Below are 14,416 nucleotides of genomic sequence, written 5' to 3' on the forward strand. Positions count from 1 at the left end.
CTGTCCGAATTTTGTGACCCTTCCTTCTATGTGTCTCAGTTTACTTTACTTGAACTTGTGAATAATACTACCTGTGGGTTTATCACACAGATGTGTCTTGAAAAGCAAATAAAATCATTCATGTAGAAGCTTTGATACTATTATACACGATTGACTTCGCAGTTAGTGAAAGAGATATACATTTAGCCTCAACTTATCTTCCTCAGGTGGTCAGGAACCTCTATAAGAAATCCTCAGGAAAAAAAAAAAAAAGAAAAAGAAATCCTCAGGAACCACTATAAGAAATCTTCTGTGGTCTTGACTTTCTTTAATGATCTTTGCTCATTTTTAAGCACAGGTGGGAGTAACAACTGGTTTGATTTTGTGGATGTGTATTTAACTACTCAATGCTTCTTCCTTATGTCCCAAACTTACAGAAGGGTCACTGAAAAAAAATTTGAGAAACAAAATCAAGCAAGCCATCCAGGGGTATGTAGTTTTAATTGCCTTAGTTAGAATAATCTTAAACTATGAGTACAATGTGTTCCCGGCACTTAAAACTTATATGCGATCAAAACACTAAGAATGAAATGGGCTATAAGAGGAGTCCTAGCTATAATTTGCCTTGCTGTAGAAAAGATGATCAAAATGTAGAAGAGTAGCCCATTTCTCTTCCTGAGTACCATGTAACAAAGGGCATCTTGCTTAGAAAGATGTCTCAGTGCTTAATGAAGACAACTCTGGGTCTGCAGGTCATGGGGATTCATGAATGATACTAAAAAACGAGTCAATGTCATTAGAAGGGGGCCCTGACTCCAGCTCACGTTTTTTAGTGTTTTTAAATGGACCTTGAGCTAGAATGCATTATTTTATTGTACATTTCCCCTCCTTTATAATGGAGATTTGAAGAGTACCTACACTATCTTCTTCTCTTTCCCAAATCTTCCAGGGAGTAAATTCTTCAGGGAAATATTAAGAGCCTTTGTAAACCAAGAACAGGAATGAGATTTGGAAGAAAAAATCATAGGAGAAAAGTAACTAACTCTATCAGTTCTTTGTCCCTTCACTTCTTTTCAGATGTCTAGCCACCAATTCCAAATTTCTTTCATCCCAGCCCCCCCCCCTTTTTTTTTTCTGGAGAAAAGCTGGACTGTGGGTTTCATAGGAGAAATCCAGAAAACAGGCACACCCTTGACCAGCAACCCAGAGCACATCTTCTTTGGGGGAATCTTCTTTGGAATCTGGGAAAACGTAGCATGATTACACTTTTCTCTGGGGATTCATCTCAGCTGGGTGTGCCGGTGTTACACTATTGCTTGTAGAACTCAAAGTAGACTTTTCAGTATTTAGTAACTTTTTTGGTGAAGCGTGCAACTTAAACAAAAAAAAAAAAAAGCATTTGAAAGCATTTGATGACTTTTTTCCTCCCAGACAGACAAACGAAGTAAGATCTGTTTTCCCCTCTGGCAAGATTTCACTGGGTCTTTGAAAAAGAAAAACATAGCCAAACAGCGACACCCAGCCCCCAAAATGATGCAAATCATGCAGTTAGAAAAATCTTAGTATCCATAGGATTCTCTAGGTTCAGGGGGTCCAAAATGGAGGTGGAGGAAAAAAAAAAGGAGGAAATATTACTGCAGGGTCCCTCCTAGAAAGAGGGGTAAATCAGACTTCTCCATTAAAATCCTTTTGGAGAGAGTGTAAGTTAAACTATTTGCTTTAGCAGGGCTGGATAGAGGTAAATAGTGAATGCCATGAAGTTTATCTTCATGGACATTTAATGTGCTCTCTGAATTCCATCTCAGAACCTCTCATCCTCAGTTGCCTCTGCCTTATGGCTTTATTAGATCTCCCTTAGTCCTTTCCCCTCCAGCAAAGAGATGGTAGAGAAAATTCCCACCAGTATGAATAAATAGGAAGAAAAAAATTTGAATTGACTTGAAGGTATTTTTTCCTCTGTTTGCTTTTTGGGGCTTAATTTCTAATTTTGGAACAATCTAAGGAAAGATGAGACATTGGTATGCAGAGGTACTTCTCTTTGGGGGTGATAATGCCTAAAACTGCTTTCAAATCAGAGATCTTTGATTTTGAGACTGCACTTGAAAGTCTTTATTAAGCTTGCAAACATGTCTAAACTTAAAACCAGGGAGATATTTAGAAAACCTACCTTTCAAAAATCTAATTCCATGCATAGTAAAGATAATAGCATGGTAAGACAAGTTTCATCAAGTTACAAGATTGCCAGCAGCTCACATCTGAATTTCTTAAATCCTTTAAATATGCAAAATACATCTATTTTGGTATTAAGGCAATTTTATAGCAGCTCAAAAACAGGAACCTGGGATTTCAGATAACACAAATTTCTCTTTTCTGGGATGGTGGCTTTCCTTTGAACACATTTCAGGAGAAGAAACTTAAAGTTTAATATGTACAGTTTCTGAGTCCGTGTCATATCGGTTCTTTACAACAGCCTGTTCAGGGACCCAGGAGCATAGTCAACTGGAAAATCAGGTAAAGATACTGAAAAAAAGAGGACTTCTGTAACAAGTTCACAATTTCATTAACTCAGTGAGAGAACAACTCCAAAAGAAAGTAATTCCCAGAAACTCACATTCTCAGAAATTTTCATCAGAAATGATAGAAAGAGCTATCATTTCTATCATTACTGTTCTATTAAAGAGTTATTAAAAGCTCCCAGAGCAGAGGAAAAGTAATATCTTTGGGATTAAAGAGACCCTAGAGACAGAGAGGGAAATCTCTACATCACCTATGTAGCTGTTAAAAATGCAGATTCTCAAACTCACCTCCAAAAATTGAGTAGATCTAATGAGGGGCCCAAAATCTTGCATTTTAAATAGTCATTAGGTGATTCTAGAGCAGGTGGTTCTCGATGCACACTTTGAGAAATACAGTGCAGGGGTTAGAACAGCAACCAGCCCTATAGAAACTTAAAGTAAAATGTGTGCGTCCTCAGTCTAGAAAATTGCTCTGTTTCTGAAATACTGAGGCTAAATTGAATTATAGTGCTATAAATATACATTAAATTAAAAAAACTCTTCAGTGATGCTCTATCTTTGTTTCAGATCGATTTTTTTCCATTTCCGGTGTTTCATAACATGTCTACATTTTGCTGTTCTTTTCTCACTCAAGTCTTGGTCACTTTGAACAACAAAACAATATAAATGCATAAGAAAGCCTCTGTTAAAGAAAACCTTTAAGCTAAATCTTTATGGAAAAATTTTTAACTGTTCTTGGATTATCACCCGCCGAGGGGTTTAATTTTTATTTTTTGGATTTCGATACATTAGGTTTTCTAAAATCATGTCACAACTTACTTGTATATGTGTGTTCACAGCCTGCACCAACTCATACTCTGACCCCAAGCTCCTAAAAGCCCTCTTTACCCATGGATTTTGGATAGGTAATAGCAGCAGAATTGAAAATCTCTTGAGCTACCTGTTTGCTCCCTGTTCCAGATGACCAATCAACCACTGCAACTTCTCTGCTGATGCCTGCACAGAGGCTGCCGTTTCTAATGGTGAGTGATTCTAAGCCAACGACTCCTGCTGCAGAAGCTACTGGTGCCAGGCAAACAGTCTCCACCATTGGCTTCATCTCCCTGAATTTGCTAACTCGTTACTACAGCTTCTACCTAGGACTCAGGCCTAAATCTGAGGAGGTGGCCAGCAAAGCCTGGCAGCACGGTGGAGGAGGAATGCAGTGTTCACAATAACCCATCAGTTCTGATGTTGCCCATTGTCACTGAACACAATACAGGCTCCCGGAATTTTTTTTTTTTTTTTTTTTTTTTTTTTTTTTTTTGCGGTACGCGGGCCTTTCACTGCCGCGGCCTCTCCATTTCGGAGCACAGGCTCTGGACGCACAGGCTCAGCGGCCATGGCTCATGGGCCCAGCAGCTCCACAGCATGTGGGATCTTCCCGGACCGGGGCATGAACCCGTGTCCGCTGCATCGGCAGGCGGACTCTCAACCACTGTGCCATCAGGGAAGCCCTGGAATGCATTTTTAATGGAAATATAACTGTAATGAGCCTGCCCTATTGGGCTTCTAAGTTTGTCAGGACACGCCTGAATTCAAGGGTAGATGCAGTCTAATACTGGGACCAGAGCTACAAGATCGTTTTAATATCCACACAGTGCTATATTAGAACAGAGAATCCTGCTAAAAATTAGATTAGATTTCAGATCTAACATCTAATCTCCTTGTTCTGCCGTTCTCTAGCTGTGTGACCTTGGATGAACTAACTTTACCAAGCCTCAACCTTTTCACCTGTAAAATGAGAGGGTTAGACTAGATCAGAGCTTCTCAGACTTTTGGGTTCATAATAATTACTAGGGCACCTGATAAAAAAGACATGGCTCCATTTCTGGAGATTCAGAATGAAGACAGCAATGGCCCATGTGTAGGAACTTGCATTTTAATAAACCCTCTGGGTGATTCTCTAACCGCCTTTGGGAAATATTTGTCTAAAATCAGTGATTCTCTACTCAGGTCTCAGAAATGATTGGGAAGTTTTTTCAAAATACTCATGACTGGTCCCACTGCAAATTAATTCATCAGAATATCTGGGTCTGGGAACAGGCATTGGTGTGCTTTAAAAGTTCTTCTGTGTGTCAAGGGTCAATAATCAGTGGATTAGGTAATCTCTAAGGTCTTTCCTTAGCTCTAGAACTTGGACTTTCAATCTAGGATTTTTGGTTCTACCACAATACCTCAGTTTAGAAAATGGGGCATTCTGTGTATACAGACTTACTCGTTGTTATGGTCTGAATTGTGTTCCCCCCTTAAATTCATATGTTGAAGTCCTAACCCTTAGTACTTCAGAATGTGACTATATTTGCAGATAGAGCCTTTAAAGAGGTAATTAAAGTAAAATAGGGTCATATGGGTGGATTCTAATCCCATATGACTGGTGGCCTTGTAAGAAGAGGAGATTAGGACACACACAACACAGACGTTCAACCATGAGAGGACACAAGGAGAAGGCTGCCATCTGCGAGTCGTGGAAAGAAGCCTCTGAAGAAACCAACCCTGCCAACACCTTGATCTTAGACTTCTAGCCTCCAGAATTGAGAGAAAAGAAATTTCTGCTGTATAAGACCTCCAGTTTGCGCTGTTTTGTTATGGTAGCCCTTGAAAGCTAATATATTAGTCAAAGTTTTCTGAAACTTATCTGACTTCAAAGAAAATAGGATTTGTCTTATTATTCATTCAGAACCAACTTATATCTAGTATGGACACAAACTAAACACACACACACACACACACACACACACACACACACACACGCACAAGTGATTTAATGAGTTTTTTTTTTTCAAAATCTTGATGGAAGATAGGCTATGGAAATAAGTGAAAGCTATGACCTAATCTTGAGGATGATGTTTTAAACAGGACTAAGAAAATTTTCAGTGCTTTTTGCTACTAACAATAAATAACAAACCTGATTTCAATTAAAAAATAAATCACTACCAAATTTTTAATGTGATCATGTAAATTTAATGTAAATTTTAATTATGAGCATATGTGAAGCGAAATTTATTAATTTTAATTCTGGGTTTTATAAGACAACCCTGTTCCCTATCTTAATACATCTTTAATTCCTTATGCCTCTTTCTTAAGGTTTCTTTAGTCTTAATTTTAGTTGGGTCAACTAAAAAGGAAAACTACTCAAAAAAAGTAATTTTCATCATACCCTGGAAAAACAAATTTAGACTGTAAAGAAAAAGATATATTGCCACCTAGTGGAAAATAGGCAGAATCATCTGGTTGTAATTTAGGTTTAAACTACAAAATGGTTAGTACAAGAAATGTTTTAAAATGCTTTTTGATCATGAATAATTACGCTTTGTTAATGAAAGGATGTCTTCCATGTTTAGCTGCAATACCACCTTTGACTTTTATATATTCTTTACTTTTATTTAGCAACTGCTCATACACATGTAGTATATGCTGCTTGATAAAGTTGAACTTAATCTTTATCAAAGATATTTAGCTAAAGTGACAAAAGAATTTACAACTAAATATTAAATATTTACCACCCACAAAAGGTCAGTAATATAGTAAACAACCAATGTAAATATAGCTGACTGAGCTTGGGCAAGTCACAGCTCTGGACTGTTTCCTCATCTAAAAAAATGGGGTTGAACTACACGATTTATTAGACATTTTCAATTCTAATATGTTCAGATTATATATCTATAATACATGCTTATAGTTATTAAGGTCACGGTCTTTTTAATAATTAGGAGAGTACCCAAACTTGGTTTAGGAACCAGTGTTGGTGAGTTAATAGGTGTATGTCTTTGTAGTAATGTTTCAGCACAAAACTGAAAGAAGCTTATTAATGGGAATGAAGTTCCTACCTATTTATTTGGTTGCCAGGTTCCCAGGGTTTTTTTTTTCCATAAGAGTAAGATGACCTGGCTAATTTTAACTTCAGCAATTACATTCTATCCAGCTAAGTTATCCTTGCAGCTTCTGTTTTGATATAGCATCCTTTATTGTTTCCTGTCCTAAACTTTTAGGAAGTTGCTAGTAACTGATTTACTGTTGCTGACCTTTAATAAGCATGAAGGATAATATTAATTACTCGGTAGTTCTGTAGGTCTTTCTTACCATAGGCCAGGGAAGGAAAGGAGAGTTTAAAGATGCTTCCCTTTTAATAGCCCTTGGTATGTAACAAGAGTGTCACAATTCTTAATTAGTTAACCCTACTATGTGTATGCCCTCGGAAAAGGTCTTATTTCAGGTGATGTAATTCAGGGAGCTTAAGTTATCAAATTGTTTTGGCTCAAATTGTTGGATACAATTTCTTGCTGTACAGCATTAAGGTAGAAGTCTTTCCCTTTCAAATAGGATGGATTTAATGTGCAAATGTCATTATGTCTATAGGAAATAAGGAAGCATGCTAAGTTAGTAGGTGTCGTGAAATACTACAGATAGGTAGTTTGCTATAATCACTCAACCTTTAAATAATTAATTGTGAGAAACTGCATTTATATGAGCATTAAGAAAATAGTTAGAAGACATAGGAAAGATTGATATCAAACTTCTGTTCGATGCTTTATCCAGAGATAAGGCCCTAGGGAATGCTAATTGTATTATTTCTAGTAACTTCCCTTATTTGTCCCTTTTTCTGTCCCACCCTCACCCCCCAACAGAGGCAAGAAAGGAAAAGGAACAAAAGAGAGAGAAATGGCTAATTTTCCAGAGTACATTTATTCTAATAAAGTCACAGAAAGTTGCTACTGACAGCTGAGAACAGAGAAGACATCTAGGGTCTCAGTTTTTCTTCCTAGAACCTCTTTTTGTGTGTTCTCTTTAGTAATAATTGATTCTTAGGTGCATATTGTGATACTTTTTGCCCATTTTACCTATTCTATTTTCAAACAAGCAAAACTGCAGAAAAATAATGTTCTAAGTCTCAGAAATGTAGCTAGAAACTACCTGTCTTCTTAGAATGCATAACTGTTTCTCCTCTATTGCTTTTTCTATATGAATAACCAGATCCACCTAATTTCAGAGGTAAAAATTTCAGTTAATAGTGTGAAATACTCTTTATTCTATCAGATTACATGGCTGCTTCACATCACTTTCATTATCAATGTCACCAGCCTGTTATATATTGTCAAATTTCTCAGTTACGTAGGTAGTTTCAGCAATAAAATATGAGAGAGGGGTATACTGCATGTTTGAAATAATGGTTGGATGTGACAAGGACAAATTAAAGGTCATGACACATGTCATTAGGGAAGCAGTCTCTATAGGTTTGAAAAAAACTATCAGATTGATCTATGACTTAAATTTCAACATAATTTAATATATCTGTTCCTTGAACAGATACATCTGTCAACTGATTACCATTATTATTCTCTTTAAGATAGCATTTTCCCCTGCATTGTAGTGGAAGAGTACTAAAGAACATATGAAATAATGAGATGATTCCCGCTCTAGGAATCTATTATTAAAATATTCCATTTCAACTAAAGAAGGCATCCTAAGTACAGACTCATGGAATGGGTACTTTGTAAGGTAACTTTGCTTTGACTGCATTGATTTTTTTCCTTTTTATTATCCAAATGCACTTTCATTTGATACACATTCCAGGGAAGCAGAGTTTAAAAAGTCAAAGGTTTTTTTTCACAATAAATGAAAAGAAATTTTTGAAGTCGTACATGTTAAATTCCAGGCATTTTCTATGGCTCCTGATAGAAAGAAGTTGTAGTATAATGAAATAGTTTGGAAATACTGCTCGTACTTAGAATTCAGAGAGAGTTAAGATGGAAAGTTGTCCCAGAAATACAGGCAAAACTGACAATAGTTCTTTCTGATAAAATATTGGTCTGCTTAACAGAAAAATGTTTTATTAACCCTCAGTTCTATTGAGCACATTTATACATATGCATGATAATAAGCTTATTTATATTCAACCAAACATTCATTTGGCAAGCAGCCTAGAATATTCCACTATTCTAAGAGTCAAACAAATGCCTGAGAGATTCAAAGTCTTTGTTTCTTTTTCAGTATCTCAAATCATAACAATTCTTTGCCCTCTTGTTTCTGCACTCTGTAAAGCATATTAATTGACAGACTACACAAGCTGCCTAAATGGCTTTCTCTATCTACCTTAGAGGTAGAGCCTTCATTTGGGGCTTATATATGATATTTTTAACACCTCTGTGTATTTGAGTGGATGGATTTGGCTTCTAGGCGGACTGAAAAAAGTCACAAGTTTTTATTTTATTTCATCTTGTTAGAGATTCTTTTTCTTTTGGTTCATTGGTGGGAAAAAACTTAAGTCAGGGTTCAGAATTTTTGGCTAGGCAGCTAATAAGAATGATTATTCAGATATTGAGACCACTGATGACCTAAGGAATGACCACTGCCCTTTCTTGCTTTTCTAGGTTTTCTGACTCCAAAAACAGGTATCAGAGTCAGAGAGACCATAGCATTTCTTCTCGGTAGTTGTCTGTGCAGTGTGTACTGTTGGCAAGTCACCTTGCTTTTCCGAACCTCAGTTTTCTCCCCTGTAAAGTGGAATACTGAAGACCACATAAGGTTGTTGTAAAGACTGGAGATAAAGTTTGGAAGTCCAAGTCACCTAGTAGGCACTAGATGCATAAAAATTATTTTCATAACCCCACTTTCTAGGTCTTTGTGAATTTCCCATTTCCTTGGGGTTACTCAACTTTATAAACTGTTTTCTCCCTTTTGTGAATGAAGGGAGGCATCTTTGGTACTCTATGTGTACAAAGAAGAGGATGTTGCTGGGAAACTATGAAAGGAGATTTCCTGGGATGCAGGCTGTTTCTTTTCCTGAGAATTGCAGGTGGGAAACTAAGACAAATACAGCTGGAGCCTGAACCACGGACTCCTCCACTTGACAGAATAGATTCCTTACCTCCCCTCAACATCTTGGGTAAAAATCCACTCCCCCAGACTCCTCTGGAAGCTCACTACTCCAGAGAGCTCCCTTCCCTGGTGGTCTGGTGGAGCCCAGGAATGCTGGCCTTTAGGGCACACAGACCAGACCTGTTTGCTCACTCAGACTCAGAGTGAGCAGCATGGGAGGTCTTGATAAGCTGGCTTCTTAAGCACGTAAGGCACTTTCCGAGCACTTGTATAGGCTGGTGAGACAAATTGTCAAGTGGTCGCTAAGAAGTCTGTATTCAAAGAAAAAAAAAGAATAAAAGCAAGGTTTTTATTAGCATATTATCCTATTAGAGCCCTAAAAGATGATTCTATATAGAATATTTTCAGATCTCTACGTTTAACTTTGGAAAAGAATTATCCTTTCTCTTTAAATAGCCTTCCAGTTCTCCTTTTTTTCCTAAATTACCTGGATGCTAGAAGAATTTAAACCAGGAAGGATGAAAAATTCGTGGCTCTGTAGTTTTCATTCTAAAGGAATTGAGTAAAAAGGAAAAACAAAACATGAAAAATAGATGAAAGTAATACTAAGCTTATACACCCCATTCCATTTTAATATTTCTCTGAATGGGTGTGGGGTTGAGCTACAAGAGGTTTTCAACTGAAAATCTTATTAGTCCCATAAAACTATATTATATTAGTTAAAGAAGACCTATAAAGTTCTCCTTCTAAAAATCTCCTCACCTCAAGATGATTACTAATTTACAAATTTTCAGAAATTAATTTTTAATTAATTTTTAACTCTAATCAAAAATTACAGTTTCTCTGGGTTAGAAAGAGTAAAATGATCATTCCAGGAATTTTCTATGCTCCTTGGAACTTGCACAGAATTTCTATGTTTACTTGAAAATACAGTTTCTGAATATATTTGCTTTTATATTCAAGAAATTTCATCTTAACTTTTTTCGCTCTTTGGGAAAATATGGTTCTTCTTTTTTTTTATTAGAATATATCGTGATTTTGGGGGGGGCCTTCACTGCCGTGGCCTCTCCCGTCGTGGAGCACAGGCTCCAGACGCGCAGGCTCAGCGGCCACGGCCCACGGGCCCAGCCGCTCCGCAGCACGTGGTATCCTCCCAGACCGGGGCACGAACCCGCACTCCCTGCATCGGCAGGCAGACTCCCAACCACTGCGCCACCAGGCAAGCCCGTATATCGTGATTTTTGAAGAGAAATATCATCTTTAACTTGGTGAGAACCTCTTCTACTTTTACTATTTTATCACCCTACTGTAAATCAACATCTTGTCTCCAATGTGTACATTTTAATGAACTTCCTTCAAGATCCTGAAGTCAGGAAACAACTGGTGCTGGTTTGTGGCACTTATTCATCAGAGGATTTGAGCCCCTGCAGAGGATCGGCCTCACTTTTTTAACTGGAGTATAGTTGATTTACAATGTTGTGTTAATTTCTGCTGTATGGCAAAGTGATTCAGTTATAAATATATAATTATTCTTCATACTCTTTTCCATTATGATTTATCACAGGATACTGAATACAGTTCCCTGTGCTATACAGTAGGTAGGTCCTGGCTGTTTATCAATTCTATATATACTAGTTTGCACCTACTAGTCTCAAACTCCCACTCCATCCCTCCCCCATCCCCCATACCCCTTGGCAACCACAGGTCTGTTCTCTATGTCTGTGAGTCTGTTTCTGTTTAATAGATACGTTCATTTGTGTCATATTTTGGATTCCACAGGTAAGTGATATCATATGGTATTTGTCTTTTTCTGACTTATGTCACTTAGTATGATAATCTCTAGGTCCATCCATGTTGCTGCAAATGGCATTATTTCATTCTTTTATGTGGATCAGCCTTATTTTATTTATTTATTTTTTAAATAAATTTATTTATTTTATTTATTTATTTTTGGCTGCGTTGGGTCTTTGTTGCTGCGTACAGGCTTTCTCTACTTGATGTGAGCGGGGTCTAATTTCTGTTGCGCTGCATGGGCTTCTCATTGCGGTGGCTTCTCTTGCTGCGGAGCACAGGCTCTAGGCGCGCAGGCTTCAGTAGTTGTGGCGTGCGCGCTCAGTAGTTGTGGCTCACAGGCTCTAGAGCGCAGGCTCAGTAGTTGTGGTGCACGGGCTTAGTTGCTCTGCAGCATGTGGGATCTTACCGGACCAGGACTTGAACCCGTGTCCCCTGCATTGGCAGGTGGATTCTTAACCACTGCACAAACAGGGAAGCCCCAGCCTTATTTTAGAATGTGAGGAACCAGCACGTGGTGTGGGTCAGTCTTGCAGGTGCGCTGTTGACAGGCAAAGTGGGAGGTGAAAGAAATGAAGCACTCGGCCCACAGAGGCAAGTGCTGGTGAGATCCTATCACTCATTCCTTATAGATCTAAACCGTGTCTGTCCTGGTCCGACTGGAAATGCATTTTTGGCCGATAAACGCTATTCCATGTGTGAAAAGTACTTTTTAAACTTTATTTATTTATATTTTTAAATAAATTTATTTATTTATTTTATATCTATTTTTGGCTGCATTGGGTCATCGTTGCTGCGGGCGGGCTTTCTCTAGTTGCCTCGAGCGGGGCTACTCTTTGTTGCAGTGCACGGGATTCTCATTGCAGTGGCTCCTCTTGTCGTGGAGCACGGGCTTCAGTAGTTGCAGCACAAGGGCTCAGTAGCTGTGGCTCATGGGCTCTAGAGCGTAGGCTCAATAGTTGTGGCACACAAGCTTAGTTGCTCTGCAGCATGTGGGATCTTCCCGGACCAGGGCTTGAACCTGTGTCTCCCGCATTGGCAGGCAGATTCTTTTTTTTTTTTTTAAATGTCGAGCTTTATTAAGTATAATTTACATATGATAAAGTACAATTGGATTAGTTTTGAGAGATTCATATAGTCTTGGAGCCATCATCACAACGTAGATAAAATATTTTCATCACTCCAGAAATTTCCATCAGGCCCCTTTGCAGCCAGTATCCTTCCCCAAACCCAGGCACACAGAAAGGTAATGAATAGTTACCTACTGGATACAGTGAGTTCTACCGTCACTGCAAGTACAACAGAAATCTGTCACTTAATCCACCAAACACAAAATACACCAGAAAAAAGGACTACAATAAAGGAATTCTCAGTATGCAGCATGCCAATTTGTGACCTTGTAGCACAATTACTGCTTGGCCTTTTTCACTTTCTTGGTTGAATCCAACATCCATGGAACTAAGCCACCTTCATCCTTTAAGGGAATAAGTCCCCACAAAAGGCTACTTACGCTAGAGAAATTATTTTTGCACAAACATACTCCTTGGGACCTATCAGATCTACTAAAACTTCCAAGATTCCTGTACAAGGCTCCCTAGGCTAATGAAACACTTCCCGGTAACAATGCTAGTCTTATAAAGCTGACAGAACTTTGGGTACATTAAGCTTCTGTAAAGTGTTAGTTTCTGCTAGCAAAACTGACAAAATATTATGTATTTTTTCTACTCTCCCCTTTTCATTTCTTGAGCTTAAGTCAGAATACCAAAATAAGTTTGGCAAATGAATCCCCCAAAATACTTTGTCACCTGCTGTATCTGGAATACTTTTTATCACTGTATCTAATGTCATATCAACCTGCTCTAGACTGAAAAAATAAGCTCATTTACATGAGCTGCTTGAATTGTGAATTCTCTAGGATACTTGCAACCATCGTGGTCCAAATGAAGGCACTGTCCTGTGATGCTTGAAATTCAAATGACTTTTATTTAAATTGAAAACAATACTTAAAACTGCATTTAGAGTCAAAACCCTTTTGTTTATAAAAATTATAAGGTGTATTCCTAGGTAAGGCAAAGTTATTACTCGGTTAACAAGACCAGATTTGACTTTGGACTTTACTCTTTGAACAAACTGTAGAGAATGGAGAAAAAAAAAGTTATTTACAGAAAACAATACCTACATATGTACTCAGAGGTACAAAGACAAAACAGACTTAAGTATGTGCTAGCATCTCAGAAACAGTTCTCAAAGAGCTTAGTTTTATTTCCTTGAATTTTAAGAATGTCTAAGATCCTTCTTCATCCTCTATCTTGGGAGCCAAATATACTTTAAATGTCTCATATCAGCAATTTTATACTCTACAACAAGGGGTACATCTGCAGACATACTGAGTGTTAACTGTAGGAGAGAGTGGAGTGGCTTTTGTAAAGAAGTTCAGGTACCTCAGTGCAAAAGTTAGCTGAACTGGTTCATTCATGTCTATGGTAACAGCTTCCTCTTCTTTATCAACATTACTCGTTTGTGACAACTTAATATTTCCATTTCCAAGTTCTCCACTTGCAGAAAATTTCACTCCATCTTTTGCACAGGAAATTACAACAGCATCTCCAATATGACTGAGATCTCGGCATATACGTGCAAATTCACCAGAAGGCATCTTTACTACACAGCTGTACTCTTGTTCTGGAATTCCAAGTTGTTCAACATCTAAATCCATTAACTTCATTTCATAGTCTGAAACCTTTTCTTGATTTGGAACTTCAAATACAAGTGCCAAGGTGTCCGCATTATCTTCAGCCCTTACTGTAATGATGTCTTCATTGCCAGCACATTTCAGTATTTTGGACATGCTGGTGAGGTTCATGCCCATGGCCAAGTTGCCATCGCAGCGGTACGTGTCGAAGCCCTCGGAGCGCAGGGTGAGCTGCACCAAAGAGACATGGGACGAGTCCATGCTCTGCAGGTTCACGCCGCTCGAGCTGATGTCCCAGCAGGCCTCGTTCATGAGGTCCTTAAGCGCCTCAAGCACCTTCTTCAAGATGGAGCCCTGGACCAGGCGCGCCTCGAACATGGTGGCGGAGTCGCCATGACACGGCTGCTGGCAGAAGGAAGGAGGAAGGTGTAGCCGGCTTAGGCTTCAGAAGATGAGAACGAGCGGCGGAACTAACTCACGAACGCTTGAGACGGAGAAAGCCCACAACCAGCCCGCAGCGCCTGCAGCAATTTAATCGGCAGGCAGATTCTTAACCACTGCGCCACCAGGGAAGTCCTCT

General features: G+C 38.5%; 1 pseudogene; it reads right to left on the reverse strand.

The window, feature by feature from the left end:
* Positions 1–13,494: 13,494 nt before the first annotated feature.
* On the reverse strand, positions 13,495–14,214 carry LOC132597316 (proliferating cell nuclear antigen pseudogene; annotated as a pseudogene).
* Positions 14,215–14,416: the final 202 nt, after the last annotated feature.

The sequence above is a fragment of the Globicephala melas genome, chromosome 5, assembly GCF_963455315.2.
Source record: "Globicephala melas chromosome 5, mGloMel1.2, whole genome shotgun sequence".
NCBI classification, from domain to species: domain Eukaryota; kingdom Metazoa; phylum Chordata; class Mammalia; order Artiodactyla; family Delphinidae; genus Globicephala; species Globicephala melas.